This window comes from Equus asinus, chromosome 5, assembly GCF_041296235.1.
Source record: "Equus asinus isolate D_3611 breed Donkey chromosome 5, EquAss-T2T_v2, whole genome shotgun sequence".
In the NCBI taxonomy this organism is placed as follows: Eukaryota; Metazoa; Chordata; class Mammalia; order Perissodactyla; family Equidae; genus Equus; species Equus asinus.
In genome coordinates, this window is record NC_091794.1 from 51,520,353 (window position 1) to 51,540,087 (window position 19,735).

Below are 19,735 nucleotides of genomic sequence, written 5' to 3' on the forward strand. Positions count from 1 at the left end.
GATTGTTCATTGCTAGTTTATGGAAATGCAATTGATTTTTGAATATTGACCTCGTATACTGTAACCTAGCTGAATTCATTTATTACCTCTCATAGTTTTCAGTGGATACCTTAGGATTTTCTGTATAAAAGATTATTTCATCTGCAAATAGAAATAGTTTGACTTCTTACTTTCCATCTGGAAAAACCTAATTTATGAGGCTAGAAACTTCCAATAATGCTTTTCTATCAAACATTTTTTCTTCTGATCAAAGATTCAATCCAGGATATGTGCTGCATTTACCTATAATAGCTTGTTAGTCATCTCCAATCTGGTCGTTTTCCTCAGTGTTTTCTTGCCTTTTGTTTCTTTGATATTTTTGAAGAGCACAGGCTTGTTGTTTGGTAGAATGTCCCTCAATATGGGCTTGTCTGATGTTTTCTCATGATCAGATCTAGATGATGATGTTTGGTAGAAAATCCACAGAAATGGTTCTGCGTTCTCTGTGGGACATATGATGTTGCTTTGCCCCATTACTCATGGTGTTAACTTTGAACATTTTGGTAGAGTAATGTTTACCCAGTTCTTCCGCTGGAAAGTTTATAAATAAATATGCATATCTTGTTATTCAACAAACTTTTATCCATTTGGTTTAGCATCTGTTGGTGATTTATTCCTAAATCAATTATTACCATAATAGTTGTTAAATGTGTTGTGTTAAATGTGTTAAATAGTTGTAAATTCTTTTAATTATCATTCCTCCCAATTATATTAGTTGGCCTTCTATTTTAATTTAATGTATAACTTTCCTTTCTTCTCCACTTTAAAAAAAACTCAGGGGTTAGCCCAGTGGCATAATGGTTAAGTTTGTACGCTCTGCTTCAGTGGCCTGGGGTTCGTGGGTTTGCATCCCAGGTACAGACCTACACACCACTCATCAAGCCATGCTGTGGTGGCATCCCACATACAAAATAAAGGAAGAGTGGCATGGCAATAGATGTTAGCTCAGGAACAATCTTCCTCACCAAAAAAAAAAAAAAAAAATCACTCATACACTCATTTTTTTATATCAGTATGGAATCATGGATTCTTTTCTAATTCAATGTGTTGTATTATTAATATCATTATTTTTTGATGCTAAAACTATTTTATATTTAGGGGCTAGTGGGAGCCCCTTCGAACTAGCTTCTTTGCTCTTTTGACAATTCTTCAGCAATGGTTTAGCATCTTCTGGAAGGAAAAGATGTTCCTGACTTGTTTTATACTTTCTCTGTTTCAGGCCTCTTATCAGCCATTTCACCAAGGAGTGCAGAATCTTTTTATTAAGAATGTTATTTAAAAACAAAAATCTAAGTACTAGATGCTCTCGTTGCTACTGAGGTATTAATACTTCTGGGCCTCTAAGAAGATAGAGGTAGGAAATAGATTTTCACAGGCACATATATATACATACACTTACGACTGTATCTATTTCTGTATCTATATTTTTAAAAATGAGTTTACATTGATTTGTGAAATTATAATCCAACATTACAGGCTTCATTTTCGCCTTTATTCTGTCTTTATTTGGACCTGGTTCCACAGGATTTGCTGGTCCAAGACTCTTCAAGAAAAAAGAAAGAGGGGCTGGCCCTGTGGTCTTCTGGTTAAGTTTGGCGGCCCAGATTCAGTTCCCCAGTGTGGACCTATACCCCTAGTCAGCAGCCATGCTGTGGTGGTGACACACATACAAAATAGAGGAACATTGGCACAGATGTTAGCTCAGGGAGAATCTTCCTCAAGCAAAAAGAGGAAGATTCATAAAAAAAAAAAAAAAAAAAAAGAGGAAGATTGGCAATAGATGTCAGCTCAGGATGAATCTTCCTCAGCAAAAAAAAAAAAAAAGAGAGAGAGAGAGAGAAAGAAAGGTAACCAATAAATATTTTTTTTTTAAAGATTTTATTTTTTCCTTTTTCTCCCCAAAGCCCCCCAGTACATAGTTGTATATTCTTCGTTGTGGGTCCTTCTAGTTGTGGCATATGGGACGCTGCCTCAGCGTGGTCTGATGAGCAGTGCCATGTCCGCGCCCAGGATTCGAACCAACGAAACACTGAGCCGCCTGCAGCGGAGCGCTCGAACTTAACCACTAGGCCACGGGGCCAGCCCCAACCAATAAATATTTTTAAAGAGAGGAAAAGAAAAGAAAAGGGAAGGGAAGGAGGAAAAGCCCATGAGGGTTTTGATAAGAACTGTTGTCTGTGCAGCTTCTTCCTACCCACAGTTCCTCCAAAGAAAATTACTTTCAACCCTTGTAGCTGTTTCTTACCACATTTACATCCATGCTAATACTCTTTTTGTCTTCATTAAAAAAAATAATCTTATGGGGCTGGCCTGGTGGTGTAGTGGTTAAGTTTGTGTGCTCGATTTCACTGTCCTGGGGTTTGTAGGTTTGGATCCTGGGCACGGACCTACACACCACCCAGCAGACCATGCTGCAGCAGTGTCCCATAAACAAAGTAGAGGAAGATCGGCAGGGATGTTAGCTTGGGGACTATCGTCCTCATAAAAGAAATTAAAAATAAAAAATGAAAATAATAATAATAATAATAATGCTAGATATCACCTATAGCCGTCCCACTGAGGAGACTATTTCCCTCTTTTACCCCTGGGCTTTCCCTCCTCCATTCTCACAACATTGTTAAATCATGTTTTTTCATTACCTCAGTTAATATTGTTTAAAATATTTACAATCATTTAGCTGAGTCACAAGGAATACTATTATTACATTTCTTTTCTTGCAAACATTTTGATTTCCCTGGAGTTACAATAATTGTCTTATTTTTAGTTTATCTTTCTACATACCTATTATTAAATTCAATGTCAAACTCTCAACTGAACCATACATTTTCTCTCAAAACATTCAGCCTCTCTAGGTAGATTGGCAGTTATCTTTATTTTTCTTCATGATAACCCCCTTAGTGGTCATTGCCTGTTTATTCCAATATGCGCCAGTTGCTCACTAGGCTTATACACCATTGTTCCTTTGGGACCAGTGTCAACTGTAGACCTGGACAGCCAGGACCCCTGCTCTACACTTTTGCGAACTTCTCTCTAGTTGAGCCCTTCCCACAGAGAGAAGAATCTGGGGGGGCCAACCAATAGGACATTTTCACCCAGAGCCTGGGTACCCCTTCTAAGCCTTGTTCCAGGTATGTAGGACTTCAGAATTCACTGCCCAACGGGCCCCAGGTTGTTATCTGTGGCCCGAATAATTCTCTTCCCCAAGTGCGTTTTTGTGAGGGCAGACTGTGCCCTCCGTGTGTGCCCATCTGAGGATGGCCAAGGGGCAGCAGCCGTTTGCTGGGGCAGGCGAGGGCGATGGGAGGCAGTATTGAGTGACACTGGACCTGCAAGATGAGTGCAGGTGGTGAGCATTGTTTGTTCCTTTGTCCTCCTCCACAATTGTTAGAGTGCATCTTCTAGGACTTTCCTTCACTATCTATGGGAATTTGTTTGAGTGTTCTTCATTGTTTGATTCACTGTTTCTTGGAACCATACTTATGGAATATTTTGTCCCTTGAGATCCATTTTCAAAGTTTTTCCAGACCCTTCCCTGTGCCCTAGGATACTGACCTTTATGGATTTGGTTGGGTTCTGCTGATGAGGATCTCTGGCTAGAGACTGGTGGCGTGGAGGAGAGTAGGTTTGAGGCATTAATCCTCTCACCTTGTGCCCTGAGAAGTAGCTGCAGGTTGGCTGTGTTCTCTGCCAAAGCCACAGCTCCTGCAAGATAGCTTTCCTGGAGAGCTAGTATCTTTGGTAATTGCTCCCTCTTTTTGTACCTTTGGGAGCAGGGGCTGTGACAGCTAGCTCCACCATCCCTTTATCAAACTCATCTCAAAGGCCCAGTTTGAGTATGAGATCTCTTCTGAGGTAGCACTCTGACTAATAAATTATGTTTTCCCTTTTTTTGGTTTACACCCTCATTTTGGTAGAGCACAATCAAATTCTCCAGTATCTTTCTGAGACAGGATACAGTAAATTTTTTTTTCTTTTTCTTTTTCTCCCCAAATCCCCCCTGTACTTGGTTGTATATTTTAGTTGTGGGTCTTTCTTGTTGTGCTATATGGGACGCCATCTCAACATGGCCTGATGAGCACTGCCATGTCCGCGCCCAGGATCCAAACTGGTGAAACCCTTGGCCACTGAAGCGGAGTGTGTGAACTTAACCACTCGCCACGGGGCCACCCCCCAGATTTTTCATACCTCTGATCTAGAAGTTTCTTTATTTTATCCTCACACCTGGTTAAGTTTAGCTGGACATAGAATTCTAAGTTACGTATATTTTTCCTCTTGAAATTCTAAAGAGATATTTTCCATTTTCTTCTAGATTCTTATGTTGCTATTGAGAACAATGCCAGGTTGACTTCTGATTTTTTTAATAAAATAATTTAACAATTCTTTTTCCTTCTTTAGGCTTTTATGCTTCCTTCTTTACTCCTAGTGTTCTGGAATTTCCTAGGTCTGTGTTTTGTGTGGACCTTTTCTCCTTCACTATGTTGGGTACTCAGGAGATCCATTCCTTCTAGAAATTTTACATTAAGCTTTCTCTTTCTGGATATTATTATTTTGAATGTCAGACTTCTTATACCATTACTCTAGTTTTCATTTATCTCTCATAATTCCTTTCTTCTTTGTCTTTTTTAAGCTATAACGTATGAGATTTCCTCAACTTTATCTTCCAGAACTTGTATTGAAATTTTAAGTTCAGATAGATATATAGTGATGGTTAATTTTATGTGTCAACTTGACTGGGTCATGGGGTGTGCAGATATTTAGTTAAACACTATTTCTGAGCGTGCTTGTGAGGGTGTTTCCGGAAGAGATTAAGATGTGAACTAGCAGGCTAAGTAAAGCAGGTTGCCCCCTGCAGTGTGGTTGGGACTCTTCCCATCTGTTGAAGACTTGGATAGAAGAAAAGGCTGAGTAGGGAAGAGTTCTCCACCTCTGCCTGACCGGCCTCAGGCTGGGACAGCGGCCTTCTCCAGCCCTTGGACTTGGACTGAAACTACACCATCGGCCCTCCTGGGTCTCGAGCTTGCCAGTTGCAGATCTTAGGACTTCTCAGCTTCCATAATTACATGAGCCAATTCCTCTCCCTCTCTCGTTCCTATTGGTTCTATTTCTCCGGGGAACCCAAACTAATATAGATTTAATTTCTAAAGCTCTTTTCTTATTCTCTCAATGTCTCGTTTTAATAGCTTCTTGCTCTTGTTTCACAAACACTATATTTTATTTTATATCTCTGGGGACTTAATTATATCATTTTCTTTGACATTTTCTTCTGTTCCCCAAATTTTATCTCCTTCCTAGACTTTTATTGTTCGTTTTGGCTTCTTTGTTTTTTTTCAAAGGCCCAAATGCCTGATAATTCTTTGCTGTCTGCTCATATTTAAGAACAAGTCACCAGAATACTGATAGAAGTTCTGCCTGCGTGGTTGGGGCTTATCTCCTGGTGAGCTCACTGTAAGGTGGCCTCGAGGGGCTCTCCAAATATCTGTAGGTCTTTTTTCTTAGGCTCCTCAGATTCCCCAGAAGGGCATCTTCCTTGCTTAGCCCTTGGTGATGAGGTCTACTGCCGTTGTTTTGAGAGCCAAGCGCTGAAATGGATTAGAGGGTATTACGTAGTAATATGTTCTTATGGGGAAACGTTTGCATCCCCCCAAAATTAATGTGTTGAAGCACCAATATCCAATGTGACTGTATTTGGAGATAGGACCTTTATAGAGCAATCAAGGTTAAATGAAGTCATAAGTATGCAGTCCTGTTTTAACAGGATTAGTGTTCTTATAAGAAGAGACACCAGAGAGCTCTCTTTCTCTCTCTCCCACATCAGGATGTAGTGAGAAGGTGACTGTTTGCAACACCGAAAGAGAGCTCTTACCGGAAATTGACCCTGCCAGACTTTGATCTTGGACTTCCAGCCTCCAGAATTGTGAGAAAATAAATTCCTATTGTTTAAGCCTCCCCATCTGTGGTATGTTGTTATGGCAGCCCAAGCAGACAGAGGGGGGCCTCCCTGTCTTTCTCTTAATGCTTGTTGTTGATGTGATGCTCTCATGTCTCACACATTGCCTTGGCTGTATCTAGTGCCCCTTGAGTCATAGTCTTATCTCTGCAAGACTGAACTTTGAGTTTTCTACCGAAGAAAGGAAGCGGTATGTGCCTGGCTGTGCAGGGTGTGGGAGTGGATGTGGGGGATTCACATCTGAATACTTTCATGAAATCCTCCTGCTTTCCATCCCACCCGGCACCCTTCTCATCAGACTGACAGCTCCAATTTGTGCTTGCCTGGGGTTTCACAACTTGAATTATCTTGCTTCTTGCAAAATTTGTTACCATCTTCTTTTACTGTTGTTTCCTGTCCTGATCCCATTTTCTTGAAAATGTCTTTTTAAATTTTCTAATTGTTTTTTAATTGACATTTTCTAATAGTTATGTTAACAGGCTTACTTCTAAGGACTGGACACTGAAAGATCGAGAGCTTGATCAGTCCTACCAGGTCCCCCATCCTAGAGAGGCACTTATTGAGACCCCAGCAGCATGAGGTTGCAAGAAGGACAGTTTGCAGGGACCGAGGAAGAGGTCAAACCCAGACCAGAACTCCTACACCAGGGAAGGAAAGAGGAAGCCCACACCCCATGATAAAGCCAATATTTAGACACTGGCCTCTTGTGGGAATCAGTTGGCCAGGCGATGTTAAGAAACAGTGATAAAGAACAAAAAAGGGCTGCCATCTGACTCTGAGCCATCATGTGTGCCCTCCCTTAGCACGCCTCCTCCCCAGCGTCAGAGAAAAAAAACCACCAGGAAGGTGGAAGGGAAATGTGGGAAATGCAGATTATACCTCTTCTCCAAGCCACGTCTGAAATAGACAGCCTGCAAAGGGGAAAAGGAAAAGAGCATTAAATGAGATAATGAGGCAGGATTCTAAAAATAATTGATGCTGACTCTTTAAAAGTTAAAATGAGAGTATTTGAATAATGAAAAGGAACAAAAGGATTATGGATTCTAGAGAAAATGTGTTTAAGGGAATCACTATCCAGCAGGAAAGAGAGACTCTACATGGCTCCATTGGAGGCAATTAGTTTTTTAATATTTTGTTTCTATGTGAATAAGTTGAGGCTAATAAACAGGTTATGTGGTGAATATAGCTACTCTGCAGTTTACATGTATTTAGATCAAGAAAAGAAACTGGATCATCGAGGCGCTCTAAACTCCAGTCTCAAAGACTTAGGACAAAAGAGCTGGGCCTGGAATAGGCTGGCTTGGACCATATATCTACCCATAGTCCAATTAGGTAGAATGGGAGGATGAGGAGCGAGGGTATGTGCTGGGGCACATAGTTTAAATATTACTCTGGGGCCATTCTTAAGACGGTTCTCAGAGTAGGTGGAACATGGGCTTGGAAGGCATCTTCAAATTAGCGCTACAACTAAATGCCCATCAGCTTGGCAGCAATGATCTCATCAGAGCTAAAGGGTCAGGTCTACCTGAAACCAATATACTTTTCTTTCCTTGTGCAAAGTAGCTGTGTGATCAAAGAAAAATAACTTAGTTATTTGCTCCAGGAAATAATTGCTACTGCAAGCTGAAATGGTGAACCAACTAAAATAGCTTACTTACCAAGACTAATAGTTTACTCACCCGTGCTTTAAATCCTCACTTCACTGTGCTTTCCATTCCAAAGCTATCGTGGCATAAACTTCGTCCAATCTCAACCAGTTCAGCTGACATGGAGTGCCATGATTTCTGGTATTTCTCCTGTTTCAGATTAATTTCCACATTTATTACCACTTGCTTCCCAGAGGAGTTATATGTAGTCAACATTTGCAAAGCAAAAGACATCATTTTTGCAGAAAAAGATTTATTGGTGACAGCTTGTATCCTTAAGAGGGATAAGATATTCTGAAATAAATTTGACTGAAACTAAACGTTAGACAATAGCCAAGTTTACTCAAAATGTTAGTCACCCTTTTAGTTGAAATGGAGGTTGAATATTCAGAGGCATAACAGCAGTTGAACAGAGGTGATGAAGAACCACTCATCAGAAATTTTGCAGCATTAATATCAATGGTTAAAGAACCATAGTAATCAAAAGCTTTGCTAATATTGTCAGTCTTCAGTCTAATTTCCCGTTTAAATAATTTTTTTAGTACATTTTCCCCAGCATATTTTTCTATTCCTCCTAATTTTTGACTTCCTACCTACTAAATATTAGTAAAGGGAAAAGTCTCTGTAGTTTTAAACTTTTGAACATGGCACTTTTCCTTTTTTACATATCTCTCTACTCCTACGGCAACACTGAACACAAAGTTCAGTACTGTGACGCTGCCTCCATCGTAACTTCATCTTGATTTTTACTAAACATAACTGTTTTCATGACCATATTTCAAATCTGATGCTAAACAAGAACAAACAGGATTGGCTTCAGTTGGAGTTAATATTGGGCAAAATTTCAGTTTTTCGTGCATATCCAAGGGAGAAAGCTGATGGTATTGTTTCCTCATCATGTAGGCCACTATCAGCAAGATGAACACAGGAAGATGTGCGGAGACTGGTTTTCAAAACATCTTTCGAAAGCATTAACTAAACCACAAAATGTCACTCTTTCTAACCGTGGCTGTACTGTAACCGTGTCATGCACTGTTGCATTAAGTGTTACTAGGACGCAGGCACCAGGGGATATTTAGCAAAACTTTTTTTAAACCTCAATTTATGGTCTCTGGTTGGGTGACCTTGGGCAGGTGAGTGAAGTTATTTCTTTTCAGCCACAGTTACCTTAATCGCTGTGTGTGAAGAATGATTATCTGCCTTGCAGGCTGTCAGGAAGATGAGGGAAAATGTTTTACACCCATGCCTAGCTCTTAATAAATGGTAGTTGTTGATAATCTATTTAATACAAAAACACAGTAAAATAAAATTCAGTATACAGGCACACAAAAACTCGTAGGGGTTAACTCAGCTGCCGGTCAAGAATATGAGAAATGAGTTATAAACCCAGAAGAGCTGAGTTAACTTATGAAGAACAGAACATCTGTAACTAAAAGGCAAAAGGGAAGAGTTCAGCGGCCTGCTCAAGCCAAGGAGGCTGGGTCCTCACGCCTCTTTTGCATCATTCATTAGGAGATTCTGTCTTGGGAACTTTGCAAGTCAAATTTGGTATGGTGTGACAGAAAAGGAGATATCAAGTTTGAAACCTTTCTTTTTGCTTTGGCCTTTAAATATTACCAGCATTTGTATGACTCATGGGAAGAAGATAAAGCGAAGTCTAGAAATATAATTTTTAAATTTTATTCACGTAGGACACATAGGAGGAACTTTTTGCAGAGGAATTTTTTCAAATTGAGAACTTTTGGGAATTAAAGACCTCTAATGGAACCAACTTGTCAGACCCTTTGTGACTCACAAGATTGAATTTTCTACTGAGATGGCAAGACACGGAACACACTTGTCTTAAAAGCCCAGGGAGGATAAACCAGTCTGTTACTGATTTGTTGAAGGGGGTGATGGTTCCGATTCAACCTGATTATGTGTGTAGCTGGGGTGCCAGGCTGATCTGCAGCTGGGTGCACTGCTGGAGCTAAAACATGACCAGGCATGTCTGGAGGACAAGTGGGGCTGGTTCACCAGAAATCTATTTATGTTAGGAATGAAGTGCCTCTCAGGAGATCAGTCATCCTAAGGGGAAGGGAGTCAGAAGCATGGGGTTGGTGCAACAGGAAAAACTTTGTACATAGCATGGTTTATGGTACTTAGATTCTCAGACTCCCTCCCAACCTTCCTCCAATTTCCTGGGATTCATGAAGCTTTAGGGGACTACAAATCTTCTATTTTTTAATCACAAATTTGTTTGTCTTAGCAGCTCTTTAAGTTACCCGAGTGCAAGCAGCCCTTTTTTGTTGACCCATGTGTCGTAGTGTAACCCCAAAGAGTGAGAGGAAGAAGGATGTCCTGGAACCCCATCCGCCCACCTCCGCTTCTGCATGACACATAGACTATGTTCACTGAGCTGAGCACTCCGGGAAACCAAGATCCCTTTGGCCTCTTGAGGGTCCTAGACAGTGCTGGGATACCTGTGAAGGTGACAGTGGTGACCATCAAGAGCTGAATCAGCTGTGAGCCTCGGATGCTGTCAGACGTGAGGCAGGTTCCCCTGGCTACACAGATACAATACAGGCCTCAGAAGGAAAAGAGGAAGAAGATGGCTGACATTCACTCACTCCACAAGTAATCATTGACGAATTGACAATATTCTTAGAATACTTGGATGCTGTGCCGTGGGACAACTTTGCAAGAGTCTGGAGGTCCTTCAATAGACAATGGAAAGCCAACGCCTGTGAAATATGCACTATACTTCTTAATACCAACTCCCTGAGGTGAGGGTTTTATCTGTTTTAATTACTACGGTATCCCCAGAGCCTACACTGGGGGCAGATACGTAATAGGAGCTAATAAATACTCGTCAAATTTGTTGCATGACTGTGATACTTTGTATGTCGACTTGTCTCAGCCACAGAGTGCCCAGATATTTGGTTAAACATTTCTCCGGGTGTGTTTGTGTTTCTGGATGAGATTAACACTTGAATCAGTAGGCTGAGTAAAGCAGATTACCCTGCTCAACATGCGTGGGCCTCGTCCAATCTGTCGGAAGCCCGAACAGAACAAAAAAGACAGAGCAGGAGAGAATTTACTCTCTGCCTGATGGTCTTCAAGCTGGGATGTTTGTCTTCTCCTGCCTTTGGACTTGGGCTGGAACTACTCCATTGGCTTTCCCGGGACTCCAGCTTGCCAGCTGCAGATGGTGGGATTCTTAGCCTCCACAATCACATGAGCCAATTCCTTATAATAAATCTCTTTACATCTAAAGAGATGGGCTCTGTTTCTCTGGAGAAACCAAACTAATACACAGGATTATATGTAGATTATGCAAATATCTACTGTAGAGGAACCTCGTTTCCTATTGCAGAGTTCTTTGAAGTCAAAGGAAACAGAAGCCAAAAAAATTATAGCGCAATTTCATGGAAATAAACAATTTCAGAAGAGATTCACAGATTTTGATGACTAAGAGCTATGCTTTGAGATACAGTGGCTGTAACTAGCACGAAATCTTCAAGTCCTGTTGTGTCATTCTGTTTCAAGAGGGTAATTATTGAGTGAACAGAAATTATATCCACCCTCTGAAACTTGGAAACCCCTTCCCTCTGGGAAGTATGTTTTCTTTCAAGACACTGATGAGATCAAAACAGAGAGGACTTTACCTCTTAAGTAGTGATGTCGTTTCTGGGTCAAAACTGAGATGTGTCCTGACTGAGCAGTCCTCACATTAAGTAGTGTGTTCTCTCTTCTGTTTTCAGAAAGAGTTTGTGAAGGATTGGCATTATTTCTTCCTTAAATATTTGATAGAATTAACCAGTAAAGCCATCTGGGCCTGGAATTTTCTTTGTGAGAAAATTTTTTAAACCACTGTTTTAATTTCTTACTTGTTATAGACATGTTCTGATACTCTATTTCTTCTTGGACATGTTTTAGTAATTTGCGTTTTTTAAAGGAATTTACCAATTTCATCTAAATTGTCTATTTTAGTGCATAAAGTTGTTCATAATATTTCCTTATAAAATTTTTAATTTTTGCACATCTGCGATGATGTCCTTTGCTTTATCCTTGATTTGGGTAATTTCTGTCTTCTCTCTTTAATCTAGTGAAAGGCTTACCAATTTTTTTGAACATTTCGAAGAACTACCTTTTTTGATTCTTGGAGTCTCTTTATTGTTTGTCTATTTCATTGATTTCTGCTCTGATCTTTATTATTTCCTTTGCTCTGTCTTCATTGTGTTTAATTTTTTCTTATTTTTCTAACTTCTTGAGAAGCTTAGATTATTGACCTTACATCTGTCTTCCTTTTTAACATAAGCATTTAAAGCAGCAAATTTCCCTCTAGCACTGCTGTAGCTGCCTCCTACACACAATTGAGAAATTGTATGGAGAAATAAAATTAATGAAATTAAATACCTACATTTGCGACTCTACTTACAAAAGAGAGGACAAAAGGGGAGAAAAATACCATATTTATTTGAATAATTCACTCTTTTTGGCTAATAACTAACTGTTCAAATAAGAGGGGAGCAATTAGTGAACCATATTCTCATACATCAGTGGTACTAATAACACTACAAGCTAGCGCGTGTGTTTTCTTCCAGGACCTTGCCGAAGTTATCACTGTTTGTCCCACAGCAACAGTTCTTTCAGAGCCAAGTCCCTGAAAAACCAACTAAAGAGTGAAAATAGAGTTGCTCACTCCTGTCAACAATACAGGCTACGGCGTTTGTATGGGCAATAAAGGCAGTATTGGTGGATGAGATAGAAGAAGAAAGAAGTTAACACAACATGAAGGAAGAATGGGAATTAAGTGATGAACCTTCCTTTTACCACATGATTACCTCCCCTTGAATACGGACCCACGCAGCTGGAGTTCGCTGGGGAAAAAGCCATTTTGCAGTCACCAGAATGACCTTTTACCATGTATGTCAACTTATGTCACTCCTCCATGCAGATCCCTCCAATCCCTCCCACCTCGCTCAGAGGGAAAGCCAGAATCTTTACACTGGTTCACCAGCCCTGCCTGACGGGGCCTTCCGTCACCTCTTGAGTTTCACCTTCAGTTCCTCTTGCCTTGTTCACTCTGCTCCCAGTGCCAGGGCCCTCTTTGCATTTCCTCCAACATGGCAGGCATTTCCCCAAACTCGGGATTTACGCGTGCTGTCCCCTGTGCCTGGATTATTTTCCTTTCACACATCCACACTGCTTGCTTCCTTAGATCCTTCAGGGCTTTATGCAAATGCCTTCTTCCGAGAGTCTCTTCTCTGACTGCCCGTGAGACCTAATACTTCACAATCCAGTGCTGAATTTGTCTCTTTAGGACTGATTACTCTCTAACATGCTACAGGTTACGATTACTTGCTTATTGCCTAAATTTCTAAAATGAAAGTTCCACAGGCTGCAGAAGCTACTGTCTCTTTGGTTCCCAGCTATATCCACAGCACCTAGAACAGTTCCTAGTACATAGAAGAAATCAAATAAGCTTTTGGTGAATAAGCGAATAACTAAATGAATACTAGGAAGATCTGTCTAGGAGCTGAATGTGTTGAAATTGCTTGTCAGAAAGCCAATAGCATTACAAAGCTTTTGTAAATCTCCTGAATGTGAAACTTGTTTGCTGGCTGTTGTTCTATAGAAATTTGAATGTGTGGTGGATATTAATTTGCAAATTCTGTAGCTCTTTCGTTTCTCTAAATTGTATTTCTGCTCTGAGCCAATATCTGGCTGAAATGATAGGAAAGTCATTATTATTCATCACTGGGCCTCCCTCTCCTTTGCCAGGGTTGTGTAAAGGTCCTGGGAATCTACTGAGGTGAGGTCTAGAAAACTTGGCAAGGGCCTCTGGTTTCTTTCCGCTGAGGCGATGGCTGCTGTACTTGGTGCCGCTTTGGAGGCTGTCTGCTCTGCTCCGTCCCTGCCAAGCTCTGACGGCAGAGACTCTGCCTAGTTACCAGCCGTGGTGTCTTGGATCCAAGCTCCCTACGTTCACCGTGGCGTCACGCCTCTTGCAGCGTTGCTACCTGCCAGGGTTGCAGCAAGGGAATGGGGGCTCAAAATCCAGGGGACTCGTTTCTCCCAAGGGCAGCTCCCCCTCCTCCTCTCCTCTCTGGAGGAGTCTTGTGTGATCTCCATTTAAAAGCCTTTAAAAAGGTAAGGTTGGTCTCGCTCGTGCAGGGTGGGAAAAGGAGACGCTGAAGCAGTCAAATTTTCTATTTTAAAAAACCATTTTGTAATAAATGATTTTCTTAGTTTTATTAAAGGAAAATTCTGAGGTGAGGTTAGGGGTTTCGCCAAGGGCTGACCGAAAATTACGCCAGGACACACTTTCTGAAATAAAAGAGAACATTAGGGTTTGAATAATGACAATGGCTAAACAAATCTGATTCAGACAAAGTTTTCTGAGAAAATATATAATGAGAGGTCGTAATACAAACAAAGTTTAAATCGCAATAGAAAACCAGGTATTTGTAACATAAAAGTAAATGTATTTTAAAGGAAAACACTAGTAAATTGTTTTAAATGAATAATTTGCTAATTAAGTGCAAATGAGAAATAATTTTTAAAAAGATCATGTTGAGGCTGGCCCAGTGGCCTAGTGGTTAAGCTCAACATGCTCTGCTTCAGTGGCCTGGGTTCAGTTCTCCATCACAGAACTACACCATTTGTTGGCAGCCATGCTGTGGCGGTGACCCACACACAAAATAGAGGAAGACTGGCACAGATGTTAGGTCAGGGTGAATCTTCCTCAAGCAGAAAGAGAAAGATTGTCAACAAGACAATCAACAAGATTTTTTTGAGAATATTCATAAAATACTAAATATAATGGGGAAAGATGATGCTATATGTAGACTTTTTTGTTTTAACATCTATGTATTCAGCTGTGTCCCAATTTAGTACAAATTCTCAGCATTTGCTTCATTGCAGTCATTGGATTGGGTGTAAAAGAATAATGATGATTATTATTACAATATTACAAATTATTACAATATTATTACAAATTCTTCATGAGAAGGGACAGTTATTGAAGAGGAAACTTGCCCAAGGCCACACACCTAGTAAGTAGTAGGACTGAATCCCATCACACACAGTCTTACTCCAAATCTTCCCAGCTTGAGCATTGCAAATATATCTCCACATACTTGTTTCAAGGCCACTCTGACTTGGTGTGGTGGATAATTTTATGTGCCAACTTGCCTAGGCTATGATGACTGATTGTTTGGTTGAACACTAGTCTGAATGTGCTGTAAAGGTATTTTTTTAGATGTAATTACCATCTACAATCAGTTGACTTTAAATAAAGCAAAGTACCCTTGATATTGTGGGTGGGCCTCATCCAATCAATTGAAGGCCTTACAAGCAAAGACTAAAGTTCCCTGCAGAGGAAAGAATTCGGCCCTCAGAATGCAACATAGAAATTCTGCTTACATTCTTGGTCTTTGGATTCAAGGCAACATTAACTCTTACCTGAATCTCCAGCCTCCTGGCTTGCCCTACAGATTTTGGACTTGCCGGCCCTTATAATAATCACATAAGGCAATTCCATAAAATAAATCTTTCTCTCAATCTCTCTCTCTCTCATTGTATGTGTATATATATTTATATACCACACCATCATTTCAAATGCATTAGTCAATTAGCATCTAATTGAAATGATGGTGCAATTAAGCGTCAAAGTGAGTTCTGCATTTGCTGCCAGTGTGCAAACTGTTGGTTACTGGCTTGCAACAAGACAATGCACAGAAAGTATAGAAAATGAGAGTAAGTATTTAGAAACTAACATAGCCATTGGCATACCACAGTGTCCGAGCTCCTGACTGTAAACTCATCTTGTTTAACAGGCTCTATATCAGCTCAGATGCCCTTGAACACGCACTTGTGTGATGATTTGCTTGTGGTTCAGCTGCATCTTAGTCACGTGATATTTTAAAATTGTTTGTCAACTATAACCCAAAAGTATATAAAAATCTGAGAACAGGTAAGCCTTAAGTATTTATAAATTGTTATTTGTACTTATTTTACTTTTTAATTTGGAATTTTTAAATTTACAGTTTTACATTGTGGGCTATGTTTGAGAAGTAAAATTTGTATTATTTATATTTAATTCTCATTTAAAAAACAGCTTTTTTCTGAACCTAGCTTACCGGATTTTTGTTTTTCATCATGAGAGAAGACATTTTTTCTGAATATGGCAATAAAATATAAGTGATTCATAAGAGAGGAAGACCAAAAGAACCCAAACTACTTTTAATTAGAGATACGATGCCTTATGTACAGAGTTCAGTTTTGTGGCCACTATTGATGGAGAAGTGCAAAAACTTTCATGTGTGAATTGTCAAATCTACTGGCTAACAAAGTAATGAAATCATCAAAATTTAAGCAGGATTTGCATTCATATCGTCAAGAAATGCATTTAAATCTAAAAGAATTCCTTGAAAGAAAAAATATTGAAATAAAAAGCTGACAAGAGTACATGTTCACTGTTTCACTTATGAACCTTGGTTCTTTCTGGGTTGCCTACACTGTAGCAGTACGTACAATTGCCGAGGCTTAGGAGAAAGATAGGATTAAAGATTTTTGCTTGGAAAGGTTGGGTGACTTTGCCATAAAGAGGTAGCTGAAGTCCTTTCTAATAATGCCACAGCTTGGCGTATTCAGGAACTGACAAGTGATATAGAAAACTAAGTCAGAAGAAATAAAACTAGCAAAGTACTTTTCACTCCAAGTTGACAAATGCACAGATATCGCCAACATGGCAATTCTTTTACACATATGCGATTCGAACATGATGGTAATTATTCTGCCAGCAAATGTGGTTCAGAGTTTAAATTTAGCATGGGAATAAATTCTGATGGCACGGTTGTAACGATAGGAAAATAATCCGGAATAGTTGCCCAGATTGAGGAGCTTGTGCCAGAACGTAAGTCAAACTACTGCTTCCAGTGTTCCTAAAGTCTTGCCTCAAAGAAAAAAAAGTCAACTAAACAAAACAGCAAGGTAAGTAGTAAAAATGGTGAATTACATAAAGGCAAATAGGTTAAATTCAGGATTATTCCCTTAGAAGTTGATAAGGAAGGTGACCATAAACAGCTATGCCTGCTGACATAGATGTCTACGGAGGGGGAAGTTCTGTCAAGATTGCTTGAGTTAAGAAAAAACTCAATGTTTTTGCCATGTTAGAAATGAATTTGGTCTTGACTTTTTAAAGATCTTTAACAAGAGGCAGACTTATTTACTTGTCTGATATCTGAGATAATTTTAATGATGTTTAATTTTTCCATGCAAGGAAGGAATGCAACATGTTTTACAATGGAACATGAGGTCAAAGGGCAAATGAACATCAGAAGCTTGGAAGAACAATTCCTGTGACGTAAGCGATGATCTTGACGAAGCACGTCAGCTCAATGAAATTTCCACGGTTTGTTTTTGGACAGGGAAAATGAGGAAGGGGACACGTCTGCTTTAGGATATGGAAACACATCTATCACATAAGCAATTACTGTTGTTCTATTCACCTTGGTTTTTTGTTCTATCTTACTTGGCTCCCCTTTGTTTAATTTCCCAAAGATTAAAGATAGCACAAATAAAGAGTGTCGTTTAATATTGATTACTTTGCTTTGCTGGAAGCTTTTCTCCTTTGGTGTTCTTTCTTTGTCAGTAAATCCAATTTTCTTCCACTCTGCCATATGTTCCTAGATAATCTTTGATGATGATGATGATGATGATGATGATGATGATGGTGATGAGGATGTGGATGAGGATGTTGATGATACTGCTATAGATGAGTATAATTTAAAAATCTAAAATACGTGTCCCTTCTCTTCTCTTCCTGGAATAGCAAATTTTACATTCAAGTACAACATTTGACCATCCCTGAAAGTGATGCACTTAGTCTTTTGAGATATCTTGATATAATGCCACAAAAGCTTTTAAAATAGCATGTTAGTGGAGAAAGATGTTCTATCAAGAACTATAGTTATGTACAAACTATTGCCCTAAATTATCAATTTTTACCTTTCTTGTTCTCCAACCTGAAACCTGCAGTAAGAAAAAAAAGTCTGATTCACTTACTCATTTAACGAACTCTTATAAACCAGAAGGCTTACACTTCTGACAAATGTGATTCTCTCTAATCCTTACTCTCCTGAAAAAAAGAAGGAATAGTCAATCTGTCCTGAAGATTAGTGCAGACATATGATGCCAGATCCTAGCTTAATGATCTGTATTAGAGCGGAAATACTGATATTTAGAAATTTTGAAACAAATACTTGTACTAAATTTTTGTTCAGTTCTGTATGTGAGAGAACAACAAGGTCTGTCCCCCACCTTTCATCTTGAGTCAGCACTACGCACATGCACTCATCTCTCCCACCTTGTTATAATCACCTTAATGTGAAATGCATCTCTCTCCAGATACTGGACTTTCATAGGTTTAAAATACTCTGCTATTAAGATGACACCAGTAGTTTCCGGGCTTTATGTTTATGTGGATGAGGAGGATGAAGTTTAAGTCTAGGCCACTAGTGAAAGTAATCTTCCCTTAGGGGCAGCATGTGACCAGTTGCCTTCTTGGCCTATTGTGAAGTCCACGCTGATTGAGGAAAACACACTCTGGGTTCCTGGAGAATGTCCATAATGGGATGGCGGTAGATTCACACTGAAAGCTGTGAAGACTGGAGGTGATGTAGCAAGACCATGGGTTTGGTGGTCGTAAGACCTGGCATCGAGCCAACCACAACACTTAGTAGCTCGATGGTCTCAAGGAAGTCATTAATCTCTCTGAGTCTCAGTTTCTTGAACCATATAAAGGAAATAATATTACCTCATGGACAAGTTACGAAGATTACATTCAATAATGTAACAAGAAATGTTTTGCACAGTATCCATAAATCCATTGCTTCATCGTTACAAGTACTCTGAATTTTACTCATGGGTTTGTTTTGCAGTTTACCCCTAAGGCTGCTGCGTCAATCAGTAGCTTTCAATAGGGAAATGGCCTTATTTGAAGTTTGTATAATTTTCTAAACTTTTCTTGACATTTTAAAGTCTTTTAAAATTTCTTTTTTGGGCTCCCCAAGGAACCTCATTTCAAATTCAATTTGAATGCTTTCTAGTGCATCTGCCTTTCCTCTGCTCAGGAATCTGCTCTGCTGTGAGCTGGTTGCTTACGCACACGGCTCCAGGCTGCCCGGCTCAGACTTCACCCAGGCCTCTCTCCATGGCCCTGATCTCTACTTAACCTCTGGGGAGTCTACTCTGTCTGCCATCTCTCCCCCAGTCTTGGGGTCTAATTTGCTTCTTTCTTTCCAGGTGGTTAGAAAATACTCTACTCTTCACTTTCTTCTTTCAGGGAAGGTCTCCTAGTGACCGAGTTCAGGTCTCTACTGAGAGAGTTCTCGTAGACTCACCACACAGTCCCACCTCTCAGCCACTGCACCCACACTTCCAGTCTGCTGCAGTTTTCCCTGGCACAGGCTGCGTTGCTGAATCTTATCTATCATGCCAGGCTCTTTCCTCATTTACGGGGATTATTCTTTCAGTGACCCCACTGGGGCTTTCTCCAGGCTAGTGTTTCTTGTCCCTCAGAGCAAACTAGATTCAGGTTGTCTTCTATGAGCCTCCTGGGCTGTATGCAAATCAGAGATTGTGCCTAGACGCTGGTGGGTATACCAATAAACACCTTATGACAAAGTACCAGAACCTCACCTCAGACCCCCATTCACTACAAACAATTGGAGTGAAAATAACAGACTTGTTTGGAAAATAAACAGTATATATAACTAGATAGACAGTATCAGAATATATAACTCCTCAAAAAATCTTCTTTAATCTTAATACAGGTCCTGGTGAATTGACTCTGTTATCACTATAAAATGTCATTCCTTGTCTCCAGTGGCAGTTTTCGTCTTAAAGTCTACTTTTTCTGAGAGTAGTAGTATGTTCTTTCTAGCTTGCATATTACGTCTTTTTCTATGCTTCTACTTTCCACCCATTGGTGTCTTTGAATCTAAAGTGTGTCTTGTATAGACACATATAGTTGGATCCTTTAAAAAAAATTCTTTGCCTTTTAATTGGGTGTTTAATTCATTTACAATTAATGTAATTAATAGGAAAGGGTAGT

The 19,735-nt window shown here is 39.8% G+C and overlaps 1 long non-coding RNA gene across 1 annotated transcript; it reads left to right on the forward strand.

Annotated features, from left to right (window-relative positions):
- The first annotated feature begins 13,460 nt into the window (after positions 1 to 13,460).
- On the forward strand, positions 13,461 to 17,220 carry LOC123285543 (uncharacterized). Its single transcript, XR_006527288.2, has 3 exons — positions 13,461 to 13,767; positions 15,456 to 15,592; positions 16,901 to 17,220. It is a non-coding gene; the product is annotated as an uncharacterized lncRNA (long non-coding RNA).
- The last annotated feature ends 2,515 nt before the right edge of the window (positions 17,221 to 19,735 follow it).